Source organism: Moschus berezovskii, chromosome 23, assembly GCF_049115385.1.
Source record: "Moschus berezovskii isolate FMDL1 chromosome 23, NW_MosBer_1.0, whole genome shotgun sequence".
NCBI lineage: Eukaryota > Metazoa > Chordata > Mammalia > Artiodactyla > Moschidae > Moschus > Moschus berezovskii.
Genome location: NC_142482.1, coordinates 9,081,603 through 9,105,323, shown reverse-complemented (window position 1 = coordinate 9,105,323; position 23,721 = coordinate 9,081,603).

Sequence of the window (23,721 nt, the reverse complement as noted above, 5' to 3'; positions counted from 1 at the left end):
GCAATGCCAAAGAATGCTCAAACTACTGCACAATTGCACTCAACTCACACACTAGTAAAGTCATGCTCAAAATACTCCAAGCTAGGCTTCAGCAATATGTGAATCAAGAACTTCCAGATGTTCAAGCAGGTTTTAGAAAAGGCAGAGGCACCAGAGATCAAATTGCCAACATCCGCTGGATTATGGAGAAAGCACGAGAGATCCAGAAAAACATCTATTTCTGCTTCATTGACTATGCCAAGGCCTTTGACTGTGGGGATCACAATAAACTGTGGAACATTCTGAAAGAGATGGGAATCCCAGACCACCTGACCTGCCTCTGGAGAAACCTGTATGCAGGTCAGGAAGCAACAGTTAGAACTGGACATGGAACAGACTGGTTTCAAATAGGAAAAGGAGTACGTCAATGTTGTATATTGTCACCCTGCTTATTTAACTTCTATGCAGAGTACATCATGAGAAACGCTGGGCTGGAAGAAGCACAAGCTGGAATCAAGATTGCTGGGAGAAATATCAATAACCTCAGATATGAAGATGAGACCACACTTATGGCAGTAAGTGAAGAGGAACTCAAAGGCCTATTGATGAAAGTGAAAGAGGAGAGTGAAAAGAATTTCTTGAAGCTTAACATTCAGAAAACGAAGATCATGGCATCTGGTCCCATCACTTCTTGGGAAATAGATGGAGAAACAGTCGAAACAGTGTCAGACTTTATTTTTTTGGGGTTCCAAAATCACTGCGGATACTGATTGCAGCCATGAAATTAAAAGATGCTTACTCCTTGGAAGGAAAGTTATGACCAGCCTAGATAGCATATTAAAAAGCAGAGACATTACTTTGCCAACCAAGATACGTCTAGTCAAGGCTATGGTTTTTCCCGTGGTCATGTGTGGATGTGAGAGTTGGACTGTGAAGAAAGCTGATCACCGAAGAATTGATGCTTTTGAACTGTGGTGTTGGAGAAGACTCTTGAGAGTCCCTTGGACTGCAGGGAGATCCAACCAGTCCATTCTAGAGGAGATCAATCCAGGGCGTTCATTTGAAGGACTTATGCTAAAGCTGAAACTCCAACACTTTGGCCACCTCATGTGACGAGTTGACTCACTGGAAAAGACTCTGATGCTGGGAGCGATTGGGGGTAGGAGAGGACGGGGACGACAGAGAATGGGGTGGCTGGATGGCATTACCGACTCGATGGACATGAGTTTGAGTGAACTCCGTGAGTTGGTGATGGACAGGGAGGCCTGGTGTGCTGTGGTTCATGGGGTTGCTAAGAGTCGGACACGACTAAGGGACTGAATTGAACTGAACTGAACTGAAGGTCAACAATATACATGCGTACATGCATTTCTCAGGCATGCAAGCATCCAGAGGAGAAACACAGAGAGGAAGAGACAGACTGAATTTGGAAAGGTCAAGAAAGAGAGGGAACGAGGGAGAGAGACTGAACAATGGAGAGAGTAAATGAATCGATTTCACAGTATTTGCATGAATCTCACTTGAGTTTGGGAAAAGTAACAGTGCCAATTCCCCCTGAAAGGGGGAAAATGACCCAAGATGATGAGACTCAAAAACAAGCATGCGGGGAGCCACTGTTGGGGCAGGCTCCACCACCCTTCGAGGCAGAGTTCGACATTTGAGTAGGACGAGGAATGTTGATATCAGAGGCGGCGATGTCTGAATATTAACTTCCGGTCCTCCCAATGCTGGGGTCAAGAAATAGGCAGGAAGTGGACTTCATCTTCGAAGGTCCCAGAGCCCATCTAGGCCTGATTCTGCCCCATTCTGTGCTAGGTCAGCCCTGTGTGGAATCCGTCCATTGGGAAGTCTCAGTGTCCTAGCTCCATGTGAGAGCGGCCCAAAGTTTGAACAGGCACTGGAGCTGTTCGTAGGTTGACAGACCTAGGCAGGAAATGGGAGAGTGATCCCCACTCTGCAGATGGAGAGACTGTGGAAACCCTGCGGGGCACATGGCTTGCCCAGGGCCACATCACTTCTGAGAAGAAGGAGCCTGGGCTGAAAGCAGCTGTGTCCTCAGAGCTCAGGCCCTGGCTGCACCCTGGTCTCCTCAAGGTTGTGGGTTGTGCTGTGTGGGTGTCAATTTGCCTGCACGTGTCCTGAAGGCATGGGGGAACAACCAGAAACACAGAGGTTCCCTTGGGGAACTTTGTGGAATGGACCTTGGCCACGAAAGCAGGAAATGATATCACTTCCTGTAAACAGAACCCAACAGAACCCGAAACCCGAGTTTCCAGGCCTCCCCAGCAGAGAGGAGCCCCCAGCCAGATCGCTTGCTTTCAAGATGTTCTGCTGTTTGCCCCTGCCCAGAGGCCAGGGCCTCAGGCAAGCTCACAGGCAGAGTGTGTGGGAACGCGGTCGACGCTGGCTCAAGGCCCCCAGAGCGGCCTCTGATCCTTTGCCCGAAGGAACCGAAAGGTAGCAGGGGAGACCCAGGCCAGGTCAGGCCACCTCTCCCGTCCCATATGTGGAAGCCTGAGGCATTTCCTTGTGTGTGGATGGGGGTTTCTAGGGGTGTGTCTGCCTCAGGCAAGCCCAGCCGCATGTGGGTCAGGAGCCCGTGGGTCGCTTGTGTCCACACCCCAGGGGAGAGCATGCTGGGTGGCCTGGGGAGCGTCTGGGTTGAGCCGTGTGCCCAGGCTGACCTCACACCCTCATGGGGGGTCTCCGTCCTACCCTGTGGGTACTGAGCAGACACCCGTATCTGTTCTATTTGGGAGCAGAAGGGCAGGCGGGCAGAAACTTTAGACATTTTGTCCAGGCTCAGCTCAGAAATATTGAAGCAGGGCTGGCTGGTGGTCACTATCATTGCATAGCGTCCCACCCGAGGTGGCCCCTGATGTGCACACCCCATCAACCTCCAAGAGGGAGGTTTCAGAGCACCACCCCCTGCCCTGGAGGCCCAGTGCAGGCTCCAGGTGAGCGTGACCACGGAGGGCTCAGACGAACTGGCGATGAAGAGGAAGCGGGCAAGGCCTGCTGCTCAGACACCACCCAGCACACACCCGGGTACCCAGTCTCAGACTGCCACTGAGCTCAGCACAGCCAGCACTAAACCAGAGCGCTGAGAAGCCCTTCCCCGGAGGCAGCAGGAGGACCTGGAACCCAACACAGCAGAGAACAGAGGTGAGGCGGCTGGGGATGCTGCATGTGAGTGTGGGGAGGCGGTGCTGATCCACACAGGGATGAGTCCTCAAGAGCTGAGGCTGGGCCTGGACCAAAGGCTGGACTCAAACCACCCATCTTGGAGACTGCAGAGAAGACACCAAAGCTGGGCCTTCTTAGCGCATTTCTTGGAAGCTTTCATGCCCACTTAGGCACATGGCAAGTCTGGCCTGTGGCAAACTCTTCTTTTCCCCAAGCTCTAGCTCTGGCCGTCAAACTCATCCAGCCTCCACGAACAAGACCTGTCCCTACAGAGTTGGGAGCTCCAGGTGCAGGATCCAGGGATCCAATGAGGGGAGATCGAGACCTGAGACGTCCCCACCCAAAGACACGGGGCAAGCCGGGTACTGGCCAGCACCCTCAACACATTGGATCTCTGTGCCTGCAGGACCCCCAGCCCCAGGCCCTGATGTCCTACCCCACCTTCCAGAACCTCCACTTCCACGTGCACTTGCACCTGCTTGGGCTTTGGCGGCAGAACCCGAGTCAGGGCCTGAGTGACCACCTGGGCAGGGGCAGCCTGCCCTGGCTTCTGCCAAGGACTCAGACGCACACAATTTCTTTCCCTCTCCTGCAGGGAGAACGGGCCCCAGTTCTGGACATAGACTCAGAGCCCTTTTGGCAAATACCTGGTTCAAGGGTGCGGTTGGCTCTGCAGCCTCCATCCCTGTGTGTTCCCCGTGGATGCCGTCCACTTTCTCCCGACCCAGGGGAGATTGAATTCCCTTCCCCTGAGCTGATTTTCATCAGGCTCCTAGGCATCTTTCTTCTCATCTTTTATGTTTTTTTGTGGCTTTTTGTATATTTTACTCATAAGTGTGCATCAATTATTTTTCCTTCCTTGAAGCCATCTGGGAATATGGAGGCCTTCACAATGCTCTGTAAGCATCACCACTGTCTACATTCAGACACCCTCATTCTATTCCCCCCACTTCCCAGCAAAGCCTAGATTCATGACAAGCACTCCCCGTTCCTCTCTCCCCCTCCTGACAACATTGAGTCTACTTTTCTCTGCATTTCTTCCCATTCTTTTGAGGCCACAATCAATGCCAATCACTGAAATGAGAGGAAACTGGATTTTCCTCTGACTGAAGTTGAAAGTTGCAGTCTCTCAGTATTCTTAGAATCTTGGCATCCCCATGAATTCTACAGTCCGTGGAATTCTCTAGAGCAGAATCATGGAGTGGGTAGATTTTCCCTTCTCCAGGGGAGTTTCTGTCTTCCCACATATTGGAAGACCAAACTTTAGAATTCTCGTTTCTATGTCATTTGAAGTAGCCTTTGGGTATCTGAAAGGACAGTGTAGGTCCTTTCAGGATGTCATCTGCCAAACGAAGCCTCTTGGCAAATGTGCTCAAAATCTCCAGGTAGGCAGTGCTGTGGTAATTGGAACTCCTCAGGCACAAGGGAAATGCTGAGTTCTTCTGCCGGAACAAACAAACTCACAACAATAAACCAGGCAGGAGAAATGGAAAGATAAACCCACACCAACAAAGGGAGAAGTGTTCCTCAGAGCACAAAGCCAGAGAAAGACCCACCATCCTTTTGGCCCCCATATCCTCGAGAAAATCAGTGATCGGGAAGGAAAGAGAAGAAACATATGCAGGTCCAATGAGAGGAAATGCACATGTCTCGTGTAGGTCAGAGATGGCCTGACACTTCGCATGGACACGCGGGCAAAGGGAAACACAGTGCAGGTGGCAGTGGTCATCATCTCAGAGCTAGGTGCTCCAGATGGTGACAACCAGCCTTCGGGACCACAAGAGGGAGCCGAGGGCCTAGCAGAGCCCATAGACATCTCTCTCGCTCTCTGGGAGAAGAGTGTGAAGGACCCATCAAAGTCCCACAGGAGCATCTCTTGGCGATCAGTGCCCACCCTCAGGGTGGATCCCACTCCATTTCTGGCACGGTTGTTTGTGTCTGCTGAGATGCTCACCTCTGGCGGTCCGAAGCCACAGGCCTGCTGGGCGCCTGCCGAGACTAAACTCCCTTCAGCTGCTCACACAGCCAAGGCCAAACGAGGATACCTGTGGCCTGCGGCTCACAGATGGAAGATCAGAACCCTGTCAACCCGACCTGGGGATCGGTGCTGAAAGGGAGGCTGCACCCGAGTCCCTTTTCACTGGAAACAGAGAAAGTCTGATTGGCTATTGTTCGTCGGGAACATCCAGAAAGTTTAATTAGCGGATAGGGGCGACCTGTACGTGGAGTGCAGAATTTCATGGTTTTTCTCGAATTGCGGCTTGAAGCTTGGAGGTCTTCTCGAGTTACGACGGGAACCACTGTGACTCGCTAGTTTTGCCTCATGGAAGTCAGGTCTCCTGTCGTGTTGTAAGTGGAACTTCGTGATTCCTTTCGAGTCGTTGCAGGGCATGAGGGTCACATTTAGACTTGAGAGGTTAAACTCAGTTTTCCTCTCCAGTGGCCATAGGGATCTTGGGGTTGCTATGAAAATTCCCCTGGGGAGTCAGGCCTAGTCTTTGTTGAGGAGGGAACTAAGATTTCCCCCCAAGTTGTAAAAGGATTATCAGGCCCGCTATCTGTTTGAGCGGGAAATTTGGGCTTTTTCGGGAGGCTCAGTGGGGGATTAATGCCTCCGATCACGTTAGGAGTTGATACTCCGCGTTCCACTTGGAGCTGCTGCAAACACAACATGACTCATCTCTAGTTGAGTGTGAACTCAGAGTCCTTTGACCTTGCTGCAGTATCTATTGGGTTGCCCTCGAGTGTCAATAGATGTGACAGGACTCATCAAGTGGTGTGAGTGGAAGTTGGGATTCCTCTTCATTTGAAAGTGGAATGTCCCATTATCTTCAGCTGAGGTGTGATCACAGGCCTTCTCTTAAATTGTGGTGGGGAAATTCAGTTTTCTTCTCTCATCGGGATGGGTATCTCTGGGCGACCCTTAAGTTTCATCAAGGAAGTCAAGCCTCATATCGAATTTGGAAAAGGAACTCGGGACTTCTGTCTATGTGTTTCAGGAAAAAAAAAAGATTACCTCATCTTGCTTTGAAAGAGGAATCTCGAGGTTTTGCTCGAGTTGCTATGGGAAGTTTGGTGATCCACTCGAGTAACGACGGGAATATCAGGGAGCCTCCCGTGTTGTCTCTGGGAAGTCAGAACTCCTTTCCATTTGCAAGAGGAAACTTAGGATTCCTTGGCGTTGCTGCAAAGAAAGAGGTCTGCATCTAGATTCGCGTTGGTTTAACTCAGCATTCCTCTCCAGTAGCAACAGAGTTCTTAGGATTGCTCTCAAATTTCACCTGGGGAGTCAGGCCTCCTCTCGTTTTCAGACTTGGAACTCCGCTTCCTTCTCGATTTGTAAAAGGCGTGTTAGGCCACAGTCGAGTTGAATTTGTACCTGGAGATTGTGTTGAGAATGCTCGGGGAGTCAGGTCTCCACTCGTCTTGTGAGTTGATCCTCGAGGATACATTTGAATCTGTTCAGTGGAATCAGACAATATCTCGAGTGGGTGGGGACACTGGGACTTTTTCCAATTGTGTTTTGAAACCCTGTGGATATTCACGAGTTTCAAGGTGGTACTGGCCTCCTTGTACTGTGCCACGGGAATGTCCGGATTCCATTCCAGACATAGCAGTGGGATCGACTGTCATCTGGAAAAGAGAACTGGAAACAGGGCACTTTGTCATTTGTGGCAGGAAACTCGGTGTTCTTCTTGATTGGGATGGGGTAGGTCGGTGTAATTTTTCAGTCACATAAAGGACGTTAAGAACCTTCTGGAGTTTCCAACGGGAACGTGGGACTGCCCTTGAGAATCTGCAACGGAAATGCTCCTTATCTCGCCTTTATGGCAAAATCTTGTTGTTTCTCTCGAGTTGCGGAGGGAAGCTTCGTATCTCTCTCCAGTTGCGAAGGGAACCTAGGCAATCGCTCGTGTTGCTTCAGGGAATTCAGGTCTCCTGTCATCTTGGAAGGGGTACTTTGGGATTACTCTTGAGACGTGGAATGGGAATAGGGCCTCCTCTGCTGTTGAGTTGGAAAAACGTGTGCTCCTCTCCAGTGGGGACAGCTATGTCGGGTAGTGTTTGAGTCACATAAAGGGTGTCAAGTACCCATTCGAATTTCAAGCGGGAATGTGGGATTTCTCTTGAGACTTTGCAATGAAAAATTTCCTCATCTGTCATTGAAGGGAAAATCTTGTGGTTTTTCTCGAGTTGCGGCTGGAAGCTTGGGGTTCTTCTCGAGTTGTGACGGAGACCTCAGGAACTCTCTCGTGTTGTCCCATGGAAGTCAGGTCTCCTATCATGTTGGAAGGGAAACTTCGGGATTCCTCTCTAGGCACAGCAGAGGAATAGGGCCGCATCTAGCGTTGAGTCGGTCAACTGTGTGTTCCTCTCCAGTGGCGACAGGGATCTCGGAGGTTTTACGAAGGTTTTACTGGGTGGTCAGCTTTCGTTTCGATTTGAGGCATGGAATTCTGCTTTCCTTTCGAGTTATAAAAGAGGAATCTATCCTCGTGTCAAGATCAGGCCGTTCATTAGGGCTTTTTCTATAGCCTCATCGTGGGTGTCAGGTATCCTGTCCTGTTGTGATGTCATAGTCGGTTTTACCTTGGAGCTTTGCTAGATTCTCAGGACCTACCTCGCTTGGAGGGGGAACTCATAGCAGCAGGTAGCGTGTAGTCTCTCTCGAGTTATGACAGGGACCTCAGGAACTCGCTCGTTTTCTTCTTAGACGTCAGGTCTGCTTTCGTGTTGCAAGGAAAGCTTCGGGATTACCCTCGAGGTGTGGAATGGGAATAGGGCCTCATCTAAGAATGAGTCTGTATATTGTGTTCTCCTCTCCTGTGGGGACTGCTATGTCAGGGAATTTTTGTGTCGCATAAAGGGTGTCAAGTACCCCAACGAGTTTCAAGCGGGAATGTGGGATTTCTTTTGAGACTCTGCAGCAGAAAATTTCCTCACGTCACATTGATGGGCGAATTTTTTGGTTTTTGTCCAGCTGAGGCTGGTAGCTTGTAGTTTCTCTTGAGTAGTGACGGGGATCTCAGGATATTGCTGGTGTTGTCCCAGGGAAGTCTGGCCTGCTTTCGTGTTGGAACGGAAAACGCAGTATTCTTCCCGTGGCGCACCAGAGGAATAGGGCCGAATCTAGCATTGTGTAGGTAAATTGTGTGCTCTTCCTCAGTGGGGCTGGTTATGTCGGGGAAGTTTTGAGTCGCATAAAGGGTGTCAAGTACCCTTTCGAGTTTCAAGTGGGAATGTGGAATTTTAATGAGACTCTGCATTGGAAAAATTCCTCTTCTCGCCTTGAGGGCTGAATCTTTTGGTTTCTCTCGAGTTGTGGCGGGAAGACTGTGGTCCCACTCGAGTTTCGACGGGGACCTGAGGAACTCACTCATGGTCTTCAGGGACATCAGTTCTCCTTTCGTGTTGCAAGGACAGCTTCGGGATTACTGTCGAGGCATGGAATGGGAACAGGGCATAACCTAAGTTTGAGTCCGGAAATTGTGTGCTCCTCAGTACTGGGGACAGTTATGTCACGGAACGTTTTGGGTCGCATAAAGAGTGTCAAGTACCCGTACGAGTTTCAAGCGGAAATGTGGGATATCTCTTGAGACTCTGCAGCAGAAAAGTCCCTCATCATGCCTTGAGGGCAGAATGTTGTGGTTTTTCTTGAGTTGCGGCGGGAACCTTGGAGTCCCTCTCGAATTGAGACGGGGACCTCAGGAACTCGCTCCCATGGACCCTGGAAAGTCAGGTCTCCTTTCGTGTTGGAAGGGCAACTTAGAGATTCCTGTCGAGGCGTGGAATGGGAATTGGGCCTCATCTAGAGATGAGTCCGTTAATTGTGTGCTCCTCTCCTGCAGGGACGGCTTAATCAGGGAGCTTTTTGTGTCGCAGAAAGGGTGTCAACTATCCGTTCGAATTTAAACTGGGAATGTGGGGTTTCTCTTGAGACTCTACAGCAGAAATATTCCTCATCTCGCATTGATGGGGAAACTTTTGATTTTTCTCGCTTTTCAGCGGGAAGCATATGGTCTCTCTCGAGTTACGTCGGGGACCTCAGGAACTCGCTCGTGTTGCTTCAGGGAGGTCAGGTCTTCTTTTGTGTTGCAAGAGAGCTTCTGGATTACTCTGGAGGCGTGGAATGAGAATAGGGCCTCATCTAAGAATGAGTCTGTAAATTATTTTCTCTTCTCCATGCGGGCAGCTTTATCATGGAACGTTTTGAGTCGCATAAAGGGTGTCAAGTACCCGTAATAATTTCAGGTGGAAATGTGGGATTTCTCTTGAGACTCTGAAGCGGAAAATTTTCTCATCTCACATTGAGGGTAGACTCTTGTGGTTTTTCTCGAGTTGTGCCGGGAAGCTTGGGGTCCCTCTCTAGTTGAGCCGGGGACCTCAGGAATTCACTTTTGTTGCTTCAGCGAAGTCAGGTCTCCTTTCATTTTGCAAGAAGAGCTTCGGGGTTACTCTCGATGCGTGAAATGGGAATAGGGCCTCATATAACATTGAGTCCATAAATCGTGTGCTCCACAGCACTGGAGACTGCTATATCAGGGAACTTTTTGAGTCACCTATACGGTGTCAAGTACCCATTCGAGTTTCAAGCGGGAATGCGGGATTTCTCCTGAGACTCTGAAGCAGAAAATTTCCTCATCTCACATTGATGGGGGAGTCTTGTGGCTTTTCTCGAGTTGCGGCAGGAAGCTTGGGGTTCTTCTCGAGTTGTCACGGGGACCTCAGGAAATCACTCTTGTTGCCCCAGTGAAGGAAGGTCTCCTATAATGTTGGAAGGGGAACCTCGGGATTCCTCTCCAAACGCAGCAGATGAATAGGGCCATATCTAGTGTTGATTTTGTCAACTGTGTGTTCCTCTCCAGTGGGGATATGCATCTTGGAGTTGCTCTCAACATTCACCTGGGGCTCTTTTCGTGTTCAGGCATGGAACTCCACTTTCTTCTCGATTTGTAAAAGGGGTGTTAGACCACAGTCAAGTTGAATTTGTAACTGGAGATTGTATCGAGAATTCTCGGGGAGTCAAGTCTCCATTCTTGTGAGTTGATACTCGAGGATACATTTGTATCTGTGCCGTGGAATCATACAATATCTCTAGTGGGTGGGGACATCGGTTCCTTTTCCAATTGTGTTTTGAAACCCTGTGGATCCTCCATAGGTTCAAGGTGGTCCTGGCCTCCTCCTAGGGTGCGACGGAAACGTCCGGATTCCATTCCAGACAAAGCAGGTGAATCGACTGTCATCTGGAAAACAAGACTGTATAACGGGACACTTTGTCAGTTGTGGCAAGAAACTCAGTGTTCCTCTCAACTGGGGCAGGGTATGTCGGTGTAATTTTTGAGTCGAATAAAGGATGTAAAGTTACCTGTCATGTTGGAAGCTGGAATGTGGGATTTCTTTTGAGAATCTGCAAGGGAAATGTTCCTCATCACGCTTTGAGGGCAGAATTTTCTGGTTTTCCTCGAGTTGTGGCGGGAAGCTTCGGGTCCCTCTCGAATTGTGATGGGGAACTGAGGAACTCGCTTGTGTTTCCCCGGGAAAGCCAGGTCTCCTTTCATGTTGGAAGAGGAATTTCAGGATTCCTCTGGAGGCGTGGAATGGGAATTGGGCTCATATAGAGATGAGTTCGTTATTGTGTGCAATTCTCCTGTGGGTTCGGCTTAATTAGGAAGCTTTTTGTGTCACAGAAATGGTGTTAAGTAGCAGTTCGAGTTTCAAGCGAGAATGTGGGATTTCTCTTGAGACTCTGCAGCAGAAAAGTTCCTCATGTCACATTGATGGGGGAATCTTGTAATTTCTCTCAAGTTGTGGTGGGAAGCTTGTAGTCTATCACGAGTTATGACCGGGACCACAGGAACTCGCTCATATTGCTTCAGGGAAGTCAGGTCTCCTTTCGTGTTTCTAGGAGAGCTTCGGGATTACTCTCCAGGCGTGGAATGGGAATAGGGCCTCATCTAAGAATGAGTCTGTATATTGTGTTCTCCTCTCCAGTGGGGACAGCTATGTCTGGGAACTTTTTGAGTCGCATAAAGGGTGTCAGGTACCCCTACGAGTTTCAAGCGGCATTGTGGGATTTCTCTTGAGACTCTGCAGCAGAACACTTCCTTATCTCTCATTGATGGGGAATCCTGCGGTTTATTTCGTGTTACGGCGGGAAGCTCCGGGTTCCTCTGGAGTTGCTACGGGGACGTCAGGAACTCTCTCGTGTTGTCCCAGGGAAGTCTGGTCTCCATTCATGTTGGAAGGGGAACCACAGTATTCTTCCGTGGCGCAGCAGAGGAATAGTGCCGAATCTAGCATTGTGTAGGTAAATTGTGTGCTCTTCCTGAGTGGGGCCGGTTATATCATGGAAGTTTTGAGTCGCATAAATGATGTCAAGTCCTCCTACGTGTTTCAAGCGGGAATGTGGCATTTCTCTTGAGACATTGTAGCAGAAAATTTCCTCATCTCGCATTGATGGCCGAATCTTTTGGTTTTTTTCCAGTTGCGGTGGGGAGTTTGTAGTCTCTCTCGAGTTATGAAGGGGATCTCAGGATATTGCTGGTGTTGTCCCTGGGAAGTAGGGTCTCCTTTCGCATTGGAACGGAACCACAGTATTCTTCCCATGGCGCAGCAGAGGAGTAGGGCCGAATCTAGCGTTGTGTAGGTAAATTGTGTGCTCTTCCTCAGTGGGGCCGGTTATGTTGGGGAAGTTTTGAGTCGCATAAAGGGTGTCAAGTACTCTTTTGAGTTTCAAGCGGGAATGTGGAATTTTAATGAGACTCTGCATTGAAAAAATTCCTCATCTCGCCTTGAGCGTTGAATCTTTTGGTTTTTCTCGAGTTGTGGCGGGAAGCTTGTGGTCCCTCTCGAGTTGCGACGGGGACATCAGGAACTCACTCGTGGTCTTCAGGGACATCAGTTCTCCTTTCGTGTTGCAAGGACAGCTTCGGGATTACTGTCGAGGAGTAGAATGGGAATAGGGCATGACCTAAGTTTGAGTCCGGAAATTGTGTGCTCCTCAGTACTGGTGACAGTTATGTCACGGAACATTTTGGGTCGCATAAAGAGTGTCAAGTACCCGTACGAGTTTCAAGCGGAAATGTGGGATATCTCTTGAGACTCTGCAGCAGGAAAATCCCTCATCATGCCTTGAGGGCAGAATGTTGTGGTTTTTCTTGAGTTGCGGCGGGAACCTTGGAGTCCCTCTCGAATTGAGACGGGGACCTCAGGAACTCGCTCCCATGGACCCTGGAAAGTCAGGTCTCCTTTCGTGTTGGAAGGGAAACTTCGGGTTTATTCTGGAGGCGTGGAATGGCAAATGGAAATCATCTAGAAATGAGTCCTTAAATTGTGTGCTCCTATCCAGTAGGGACGGCTTAGTCAGGGAACTTTTATGGTTGCTGAAAGGGTGTCAACTACTCATTCGAATTTCAAGCGGGAATGTGGGTTTTCCTTGAGACTCTGCAGCAGAAAATTCCTCATCTCGCATTGCTGGGGGAATCTCGTGATTTTTATCGAGTTGCAGCGGGAAGCTTGTAGACCCTCTCGAGTTGTGACAGTGACCTCAGATCCTAGCTCTTTTTACTTCAAGGAGGTCAGGTCACTGTTCTTTTTGCAAGGGGAGCTTCGGGATTACACTCGACGCGTAGAATGGGAATACGGCCTCATCTAAAATTGAGTCCGTAAATTGTGTTCTCCTCTCCAGTGGGGACAGCTATGTCAGCGAATGTCTTGAGTCGCATAAAGCGTGTCAAGTACCCTTTCGAGTTTCAAGCGGGAATGTGTGATTTCTGTTTAGACTCTGCAGCAGAAATATTCTGCATCTCGCATTGAGGGAAGAATCTTGTGGTTCTTCTCCAGTTGCAGCTGAAAGCTTGGGTTCCCTTTCGGGTTAAGACAGGGATCTCAGGAAATCGCTCCTGTAGCCCCAGGGAAGTCAGGTCTCATTTCCTGTTGTAAAGGGTACTTCGGGATTTATCTCGGGCCATGGAATGTGAATTTGGACTTATCTAAAGATGAGTCTGTTAATTGTGTGCTCCTCTGCAGTGGGGACGGCTTAGTAAGGGAGCTTTTAAGGTTGCAGAAACGGTATCAAGTACCCGTTCGAATTTAAGCGGGAATGTGGGAATTCCCTTGAGACTCTGCAGAAGAAAATTCCTCATCTCGCTTTGATGGGGTAATCTCGTGGTTTTTCTCGAGTTGCAGCGGGAAGCTTGTAGTCCTTCTCGAGTTTGGACAGTGACTTCAGATCCTAGCTCTTTTCACTTCAGGGATGTCAGGTCACCCATCTTGTTGCAAGGAGAGCTTCAGGATTACACTCGAGGAATAGAATGGGAATACCACCTCATCTAAAATGAGTCCATATACTGTGTTCTCCTCTCAAGTGGGGACAGCTATATCAGGGAATGTCTTGAGTTGCATAAATGGTGTCAAGTACACATTGGAGTTTAAAGCGGGAATGTGGGATTTCTCTTGAAACTCTGCAAGGGAAATTTTCCTCACCTCATGTTGAGTGCACAATCTTGTGGTTTTTCACGAGATGCGGCGAAGTTAGGGGTCCTTCTAGAGTTTCGACAGGGACCTCAGTAACTCTCTCTTGTTGCCCCAGGGAAGTCAGGTCTCATTTCGTGTTGGAAGGGAAACTTCGGGATTATTCTCAAAGCGTGGAGTGGGAATTGGAAGTCATTTAGAGATGAGTCCGTAAATTGTGTGCTCCTCTCCAGTAGGGACAGCTTAGTCAGGGAACTTTTATGGTTGCAGAAATGGTGAAAAGTATCCGTTCCAATTTCAATTGGGAATGTGGGATTTCCCTTGAGACTCTGCAGAAGAAATTCCTCATCTCGCTTTGATGGGGAAGTCTCGTGGTTTTATCGAATTGTGGCGACAAGCTTGTAGTCCCTCTCGAGTTGGGACAGTGGCCTCAGAACCTAGCTTTTTTTTTACTTCAGAGAGGTCAGGTCACTTTTCTTGTTACAAGGAGAGCCTCGGGATTTCACTCGAGGAGTAGAATGGGAATAGGGCTCCATCTAAAATTGAGTCCATAAATTGTTTTCTCCACTCCAGTGGGGACAGCTATGTCAGGGAATGTCTTGAGTCGCATAAAAGGTGTCAAGTATCCGTTCGCGTTTCAAGGAGGGATGTGGGATTTCTCTTGAGACTCTGCAGGGGAAATATTCCTATTCTCACCTTGAGTGCAGAATTTGTGGTTTTTATTGAGTTGCGGCGGGAAGCTTGGGGTCCTTCTCAAGTTGCGACGGGGCCCTCACTAACTGGCTCGTGTTTTCCCAGGGATGTCAGGTCACCAATCGTGTGGAAGGGTAACCTCGGGATTCCGTTCATGGCATGGAATGTGATTTCGGTCTCATCTTGCGTTGAGCCCGTTAATTGTGTGCTCTTCTCCAGTTGGGACGGCATAGTCAGGTAACTTTTTGTGTTGCAGAAAGGGTTTCAAGTACTCTTTCGAGTTTCAAGCGGGAATGTGTGATTTTGCTTGAGACTCTGCAGCAGAAATGTTCTTCATCTCGCATTGAGGAGAGAATCTTGTGGTTTTTCTTGAGTTGCAGCTGAAAGCTTGGGGTCCCTTTCGGGTTGCGTCGGGGATCTCAGGAACTCGCTCGTGTAGCCCCAGGGAAGTCAGGTCTTCTTTCCTGTTGGAAAGGGTACTTCAGGATTTCTCTTGAGGCATGGAATATGAATTGGGACACATCTAGAGATGAGTCCGTTAATTGCGTGCTCCTCTCCAGTGCGGACTGCTTAGTAAGGGTCCTATTTATGTCACAGAAATGGTGTCAAGTACCCGTTCGAGTTTAAGCGGGAATGTGGGATTTCTTTTGAGACTCTGCAGGGGAAATTTTCCTCATCACACCGTGAGTGCAGAATCTCGTGTTTTTTCTCGAGTTGCGGCGGGAAGCATGTGTTCCTTCTCGAGTTGCGACAGGGAACTCAGGGACTTGCTCGTGTACTCGCTGGGAAGTCAGTTCTCCTTTCGTATTGGTAGGGGAACATTGGGATTTCTCTTAAAGCGTGGAAACGGAATAGGGTCTCAACTAAAATTGAGTCCATAAATTGTGTTCTCCTCTCAAGTGGGGAAAGCAATATCAGGGAATGACTTGAATCTCATAAAGGGTGTCAAGTTCACGTTGGGATTTCTCTTGAAACTCGGCAAGGGAAATTTTCCTCATCTCACGTTGAGTGCACAATCTTGTGGTTTTTCATGAGATGCGGAGGGAAACTAGGGGTCCTTCTCGAGTTTTGACGGGGACCTCAGTAACTCGCTCGTGTTGCCCCAGGGAAGTCACTTCTCATTTCGTGTTGGAAGGGAAACTTCGCGATTATTCTCGACGCATGGAATGGGAATTGGAAGTCATCTAGATATGAGTCCGTAAATTGTGTGCCCCTCTCCAGTAGGGACAGCTTAGTCAGGGAACTTTTATGGTTGCAGAAAAGGTGTCAAGTACCCGTTCCAATTTCAAGCGGGAAGGTGATTTCCCTTGAGAGTGCAGCAGAAATGTTCCTCATCTCGCATTGATGAGAGAATCTTGTGGTTTTTCTCGAGTTGCAGCTGAAAGCTTGGAGTCCCTTTCGGGTTGAGACGGGGAACTCAGGAACTCGCTGGTGTAGCCCCAGGGAAGTCAGGTCTCCTTTCCTGTTGCAAAGGGTAATTCAGGATTTCTCTCGAGGCATTGAATGTGAATTGGGACACATCTAGAGATGAGTTCGTTAATTGTGCGCTCCTCTCCAGTGGGGACTGCTTAGTAAGGGTCCTATTTATGTCGCAGAAATGGTGTCAAGTACCCATTATGGTTTCATGCGTGAATGTGGGATTTCTCTTGAGACTCTGCATGGGAAATTTTCCTCCTCTCACCTTGAGTGCAGAATCTTGTGTTTTTTCTCGTTTTGTGGCGGGAACATTTTGGCCCTACTCATTTTCCGACAGGGACTTCAGAAACTCTCGAGAGTAGTCCCTGGGAAGTCAGGTCGACTTTTGTTTTCGTAGGGGAACATCGAGATTGCTCTCAAGGCGTGAATGAAAATAGGGATCACCTAAATTTGAGTCCATAAATTGTGTTGTCCTTTGAAGTAGGGAGAGCGATATCATGATTGTCTTGAGTCGCATAAAGGATATCAGTTCCTCTTTCGCGTGTCAAGCGGGAATGTGGGATTTTTCTTCAGACTCTGCAGGGGAAATTTTCCTCATCTCACCTTGAGTGCAGAATCTTGTGGTTTTTCTCACGTTGCTGCGGGAAGCTTGGGACCCTTCTCGAGTAGCGACAGGGACCTCAAAAACACGCTCTTGTAGTCCCTGGGAATTCAAGTCTCCTTTCGTTTTGGTAGGGGAACATCAGGATTACTATCGAGCCATGGAATGGGAATAGGCCTCATCTAAACTTGAGGCCATAAATTGTTTTCTCCTCTCAAGAGGGGACAGCTATGTCAAGGAATGTCTTGGGTCGCATAAAGGGTGTCAAGTACCCGTTCGGGTTTCAACAGGGAATTTGAGATTTCTCTTGAGACTCTGCAGGGGAAATTTTCCTCATCTCACCATGAGTGCAGAATCTTCTGTTTTCTCTCGCATTGTGGCAGGAAGTTTTGGGCCCTTCTCGATTTACGACAGGGACTTTAAGAACTCACTAGTGTAGTCCCTGGGAAGTCAAGTCTCCTTTCGTTTGTTAGGGGAATATCGGGATTACTCTCAAGGTGGGGAAGGGAAATAGGCCTCATCTAAATTTGAGTCCATAAATTATGTTCTCCTCTCAAGTATGGACAGCCTTGTCAGGGAATTTCTTGAGACGACTAAAGTGTGTCAAGTACCCGTTCGCGTTTGTAGCGGGAATGTGGGATTTCTCTTGTGACTCTACAGGGGAAATTTTCCTCATCTCACCTTGAGTGAAGAATCTTGTGGTTTTTTTCGAGTTGAGGCGGGAAGCTTGGTGTCCTTCTCGAGTTGCGACAGGGAACTCAGGATCTCGCTCATGTAGCCCCTGGGAAATCAGGTCTCCTTTCGTTTTGGTAGGGGAACATTGGGATTACTCTCGAGGCGTTGAATGGGAATAGGGCCTCATCTAAAGTTAAGTCCATAAATTGTATTCTCCTCTCAAGTGGGGACAGCTATGTCCGGGAATGTCTTGAGTCGCACAAAGGGTGTCAATTACCCGTTCTTGTTTCAAGCGGGAATGTGGGATTACTCTCGAGACTCTGCAGGGGAGATTTTCCTCATCTCACCTTGAGTGCAAAATCTTGTAGTTTTTCTCAAGTTGCGATGGGAAACTTGGGTCCCTTCTCGAGTTGCGACAGGGATCTCAGTACCTCGCTCTGTAGTCTCTGAGAAGTCAGGTCTTTTTTCGTTTTGGTAGGGGAATTCGGGATTACTAGCGAGGCCCTGAAGGGAAATAGGGCTTCATTAAAGTTGAGTTCATATATTGTGTTCTACTCTCAATTACGGACAGCTATGTCAGGGAATGTCTTGTGTCGCATAAAGGGTGTCAAGTACCCGTTCGCATTTCAAGCAGGAATGTGAGATTTCTCTTGAGACTCTGCAGGGGAGATTTTCCTCATGTCACCTTGAGTGCAGAATCTTTTGGTTTTTCTCTTGTTGCAGCAGGAAGCTTGGGGTCCTTCTCGAGTTATGAAAGGGACCTCAAAAACACGCTCTTGTAGTCCCTGGGAATTCAAGTCTCCTTTCGTTTTGGTAGGGGAACATCGGGATTACTATCGAGCCATGGAATGGGAATAGGCCTCATCTAAACTTGAGGCCATAAATTGTGTTCTATAATCAAGAGGGAACAGCTATGTCAGGGAATGTCTTGGGTCGTATAAAGGGTGTCAAGTGCCCAATCGCATTTCAATCCGGAATGTGGGATTTCTCTCGTGACTGCAGGGGAAATTTTCCTCATCTCACCTTGAGTAGAGAATATTGAGGTTTTTCTCGAGTTTCGGCGGGAAGCTTAGGGTCCTTCTCGTGTTGCGACAGGGACCTCAGGAACTCACTCGTACAGTCCCTGGGAAGTCAGGTCTCCTTTCGTTTTGGTAGGGGAACATCGGGATTATTCTCGAGGCGTGCAATTGGAATAGGGCTTCATCTAAATTTCAGTCCATAAAATGTGTTCTCCTCTCAAGTGGCGACAGCTAAGTCAGGGAAATTCTTGAGTGGCATAAATGGTGTCAAGTACTGATTCGCGTTTCAAGCGGGTATGTTGGATTACTCTTGATACTATGCATTGGAAATTTTCCTCATCTCTCCGTTACTGCCGAATCATGTTTTTTTCTCGAGTTGTGGCGGGAAGCTTGGGGTCTTTCTGGAGTTGCGACAGGGACCTCAGGAAGTCGATGGTGTAGACCCTGGGAAGTCAGATCTCCTTTCCTTTAGGTAGGGGAACATCGGAATTACTCTCAAGGCGTGGAAAGGGAATAGGGCCTCATCTAAGGTTGCGTCCAAAAAGTGTGTTCTCCTCTCAAGTGGGGACAGCTGTGTCAGGGAATGTCTTGAGTCGCATAAAGGGTGTCAAGTGTCTGACTGCATTTCAATCAGGAATGTGGGATTTCTCTTGAGACGCTGCCTGGGAAATTTTCCTCACCTCATCTTGAGTAGAGAATATTGTGGTTTTTCTCGAGTTTCAGCGGGAAACTTGGTGTCCTTCTCTAGTTGCGACATGGACCTCAGGAACTCGCTCGTGTGTTCCTCGGAACTCTGCTCTTCTTTCGTTTGGTTAGGGTATATCGGGATTGCTCTCGAGGCGTGGAATAGGAATAGGGCCTCATCTAAAGTTGAGACCATAAATTGTGTTCTCCTCTCAAGTATGGTAATCTTTGTCAGGGAATGTCTTGAGTCGCCTAAAGTGTGTCAAGTACCCGATCGCGTTTCTAGCGGAAATATGGGATTTCTCTTGAGACTCTACAGGGGAAATTTTCCTCATCTCACATTGAGTGCAGAATCTTGTGGTTTTTCTCTAGTTGAGGCGGGAAGCTTGGAGTCCTTCTCTAGTTGCGACAGGGACCTCAGGATCTCACACATGTAGCCCCTGGGAAATCAGGTCTCCTTTTGTTTTGGTAGGGGAACGTCGGGATTACTAGCGGTGCTTTGTAGGGAAATAGGACATCATTAAAGTTGAAGCCATAAATTGTTTTCTACTCTCAAGTATTGACAGCTATGTCAGAAAATGTCTGGAGTCGCATAAAGGGTGTCAAGTACCCGTTCGCCATTCAAGCGGGAATGTGGGATTTCTCTTGAGACTCTGCAGGTGAGATTTTCCTCATCTCACCTTGAGTGCAGAATCTTGTGCTTTTTCTCAAGTTGCGGCGGGAAGCTTGGGGCCCTTCTCGATTTGTGACAGGGACCTCAGTACCTGGCTCTGTAGTCCCTTAGAAGTCAGGTCTCCTTTAGTTTTGGTAGGGGAATTCGGGATTACTAGCGAGGCCCTGAAGGTAAATAGGGCCTCATTAAAGTTGAGTTCATAAATTGTGTTCTCCTCTCAAGTATGGACAGCTTTGTCAGGGAATGTCTTGAGTCGCCTAAAGTGTGTCAAGTACCCGTTCGCGTTTCTAGCGCGAATGTGGGATTTCTCTTGAGACTCTACAGGGGAAATTTTCCTCATCTCACCTTGAGTGCAGAATCTTGTGGTTTTTCTCGAGTTGCAGAGGGAAGCTTGGGGTCCTTCTCGAGTTCCGACAGGGACCTCAGGAAGTCGATGGCGTAGTCCCTGGGAAGTCAGATCTCCTTTTGTTTAGAAGGGGAACATCAGGATTACTCTCAAGGCATGGAAAGGGAATAGGGCCTCATCTAAAGTTGAGTCCAAAGAGTGTGTTCTCCTCTCAAGTGGGGACAGCTATGTCAGGGAATATTTTGAGTCTCATAAAGGGTGTCAAGTACCCATTCGCATTTCAAGCGGGAATGTGGGATTTCTCTTGAAACTCTGCAGGGGTAATTTTCCTCATCTCACCTTGAGTGCAGAATTTTCTGGTTTTTCACGAGTTGCGGCGGGAAGCTTAGGGTCTTTCACGAGTTGCGACAAGACCTCAGGAACTCGCTCATGTTGTCACTGGGAAGTCAGTTCTCCTTTTTTTTATTAGGGGAACATCGGGATTACTCTAGAGGCATGGAATGGGAATAGGGCCTCATCTAAAGTTACGTCCATAAACTGTGTTCTCCTCTCAAGTGGCAAGAGCTATGTCAGGGAAAGTCTTGAGTAGCATAAAAGGTGTCAAGTGATGATTTGTGTTTCAAGCGGGAATGTTGGATTACTCTTGAGATTCTGCATGGGAAATTTTCCTCGTCACACCTTTACTGCCGAATCTTGTGATTTTTATCGAGTTGCGGCGGGAATCTTAGCATCTTTCTGGAGTTGCAACAGGGACCTCAGGAACTCGCTTGTGTAGTCCCTGGGAAGTCAGGTCTCCTTTCATTTTGGTAGGGGAACATAGGAATTACACTTGAGGCGTGGAATGGAATAGGGCCTCATCTTTGGTTGAGTCCATAAATTGTGTTCTCCTCTCAAGTACGGACAGCTATGTCAGGGAATGTCTTTAGTCGCATAAAGAGTGTCACGTACCGGTTCGCATTTCAAGCGGATATGTGGGATTTCTCTTGAGACTCTGCAGGGGAAATTTTCCTCATCAGACCTTGAGTGCAGAATCTTGTGGTTTTTCACGTGTAGTGGGAGGAAGCTTTGCCCTTCTCGATTTGCCACTGGGACGTCAGGAACTCGCTAGTGTAGTCCTGGGAAGTCAGATCTCCTTTCTTTTTTGTGGAGGAATATAGGGATTACTCTCAAGGAGTGGAAGGGCAATAGGGCTTCATTAAAGTTGAGTCCATAAATTGTGTTCTCCTCTCAAGTGGGGACAGCTGTGTCAGGGAATGTCTTGAGTGGCATAAAGGGTGTCCAGTACCAGTTCGCGTTTCATCATGGAATGTGGGATTTCTCCTGAGACTCTGCATTGGAAATTATCCCCATCTCATCTTGAGTGCAGAAACTTGTGGTTTTTTTCTTGTTTCGGTCCTTTCTCGAGTTGCGACAGGAACCTCAGGAACTCGCTCGAGTAGTCCCTGGGCAGTCAGGTCTCCTTTCGTTTTGGTAGGGGAACATTGGGATCACTCTCAGGGCATGGAAATGGAATACTGCCTCATCTAAAGTTAAATCCCTAAATTGTGTTCTCCTCTCAAATTGGGACAGCTATGTTAGGGAATGTCTTGAGTCGCATAAAGGTTGTCAAGTACCAGTTGGCGTTTCATGCGGGAATGTGGGATTTCTCTGGAGACTCTGCAGGGGAAATTTTCCTCAACTCACCTTGAGTGCAGATATTGTGGTTTTTTCGTGTTGAGGCGGGAAGGTTGGGACCTTCTCGAGTTGCGACCTGGACCTCAGGAACTCGATCGTGTAGTTCCGGGGAAGTCAGGTCTCCTTTCATTTGGGTAGGGGAACATCGGGATTACGCTCGAGGCGTTTAACGGGAATAGTGCCTCATCTAAAATTGATTCCATAAAATATTTTCTCCTCTCAAGTGGGGACAGCTATGTCAGGGAATGTCTTGAGATGCATAAAGGGTGTCAAGTACCCATTTCACTTCAAGTGGGAATGTGAGATTTCTCTTGAGATTCTGCACGTGAAATTTTCCTCATCTCACGTTGAGTGCAAAATCTTGTGGTTTTTCTCGAGAGGCGGCGGGAAAATTGGGGTCCTTCTCGAATTCCGACATGGACCTCAGGAACTCGCTCGTGTAGCCCCTGGGAAGTCAGGTGTCCTTTCCTTTTGGTAGGGGAACATCGGGATTACTCTTGAGCCGTGGAAAGGCAATAGGGCCTCATCTAAAGTTGAGTCCATAAATTGTGTTCTCTTCTCAAGTGGGGACAGCTATGTCAGGGAATGTCTTGAGTCACATAAAGTGTGTCAAGTCACCGTTCGTGTTTCAAGCCTGAATGTGGCAATTCTCTTGAGATTCTGCAGGGGAAATTTTGCTCAGCTCACATTGAATGCAGAATGTTGTGGTTTTTCTCGAGTTGCGGCGGGAAGTTTGGGGTCCTTCTCTAGTTGTTGCAGGGACCTGAGGAACTCGCTCGGGTATTCCCTGGTATATCAGGTCTCCTTTCCTTTTGGTAGGGAAACATCGGGATTACTCTCGTGGTATGGAATGGGAATAGGGCCTCATCTAAATGTGAGTCCATAAGTTGTGTTATATTCTCAAGTGGGAAGAGCTATGTCGGGAAATGTCTTGAGTCACATAAAGGGAGTCAACCCATTTGAGTTCAAGCGGGAATGTGGGAGGTCTCTTGAAATTCTGCAGGGTAAATTTTCCTCATCTCACCTTGAGTGCAGAATCTTGTGTTTTTCCTAGTGTTGTGGTGGGAAGCATTTGGCCCTTCTCAATTTGTGACAGGGACTTCAGAAACTCTTTGTGTAGTCCCTGGGAAGTCAGGTCTCCTTTCGCTTTGGTAGGGGAACATCGGGATTACACTTGAGGCGTGGAATGGGAATAGGGCTTCATCTAAAGTTGAGGCCATAAATTGTGTTCTCCTCTCAAGTGGGGACAGCTCTGTCAGGGAATGTCTTGAGTCGCATAAAGGGTGTCAAGTACCTGTTCCCGTGTCAAGCAGGAATGAGGGATTTCCTTGAGAATCTGCAAGAGAAATATTCTCATCTCACCTTGAGTGCAGAATCGTGTGGTTTTTCTCGTGTTGCGGCGGGAAGCTTGGGACCCTTCTCGAGTTGTGACAGGGATTTCAGGAACTGGCTCTTGTAGTCCCTGGGAAGGCACGTCTCCTTTCGTTTTGGTAGGGAAACATTGGGATTTCTCTTGAGGCGTGGAATGGGAATAGGGCCTCATCTAATATTGAGTCCATAAATTGTTTTCTCCTCTCAAGATGGGACAGCTATATCAGGGAATGTCTTGAGTCGCATAAAGGGTGTCAAGGACCCGTTCGCCCTTCAAGTGGGAATGTGGATTTTCTCTTGAGACTCTACAGGTGAGATTTTCCTCATATCACCTTGAGTGAAGAATCTTGTGGTTTTTCTCGAGTTGCGGCGGAAACTTGGGGTTCTTTTCGACTTACAACGTGCGCCCCAGGGACACGCTCCTGTTGTCCCTGGGAATCAGGTCTCCTTTCCTCTGGTAGGGGAACTTCGGGAATACTCTTGAGGCGTGGAATGAGAATAGGGCCTTATCTAAATTTGAGTCCATAAGTTGTGTTCTCCTCTCAAGTGGGGACAGGTATGTCAGGAAATGTCTTGAGTCGCATAAAGGGTGTCAAGTATCCATTCGGGTTTCAAGTAAGGAATGTGTGATTTCACTTGAGACTCTGCAGCAGAAATGTTCCTCAACTCGCATTGAAGCGAGAATCTTGTGGTTTTTCTCAAGTTACAGCTTGAAGCTTGGCGTCCCTTTCCGTTTTTGATGGTGATATCAGGAAATCGCTCGTGTAGTCCCTGGGAAGTCAGGTCTCCTTTCCTTTTGGTAGGGGATCTTCGGTACTACTCTCGAGGTATGGAATGGGAATACGGCTTCATCTAAAGTTGAGTCCATAAATTGTGTTCTCCTCTCATGTGGCGACAGCTATGTCATGGAATGTCATGAGTCTCATAAAGG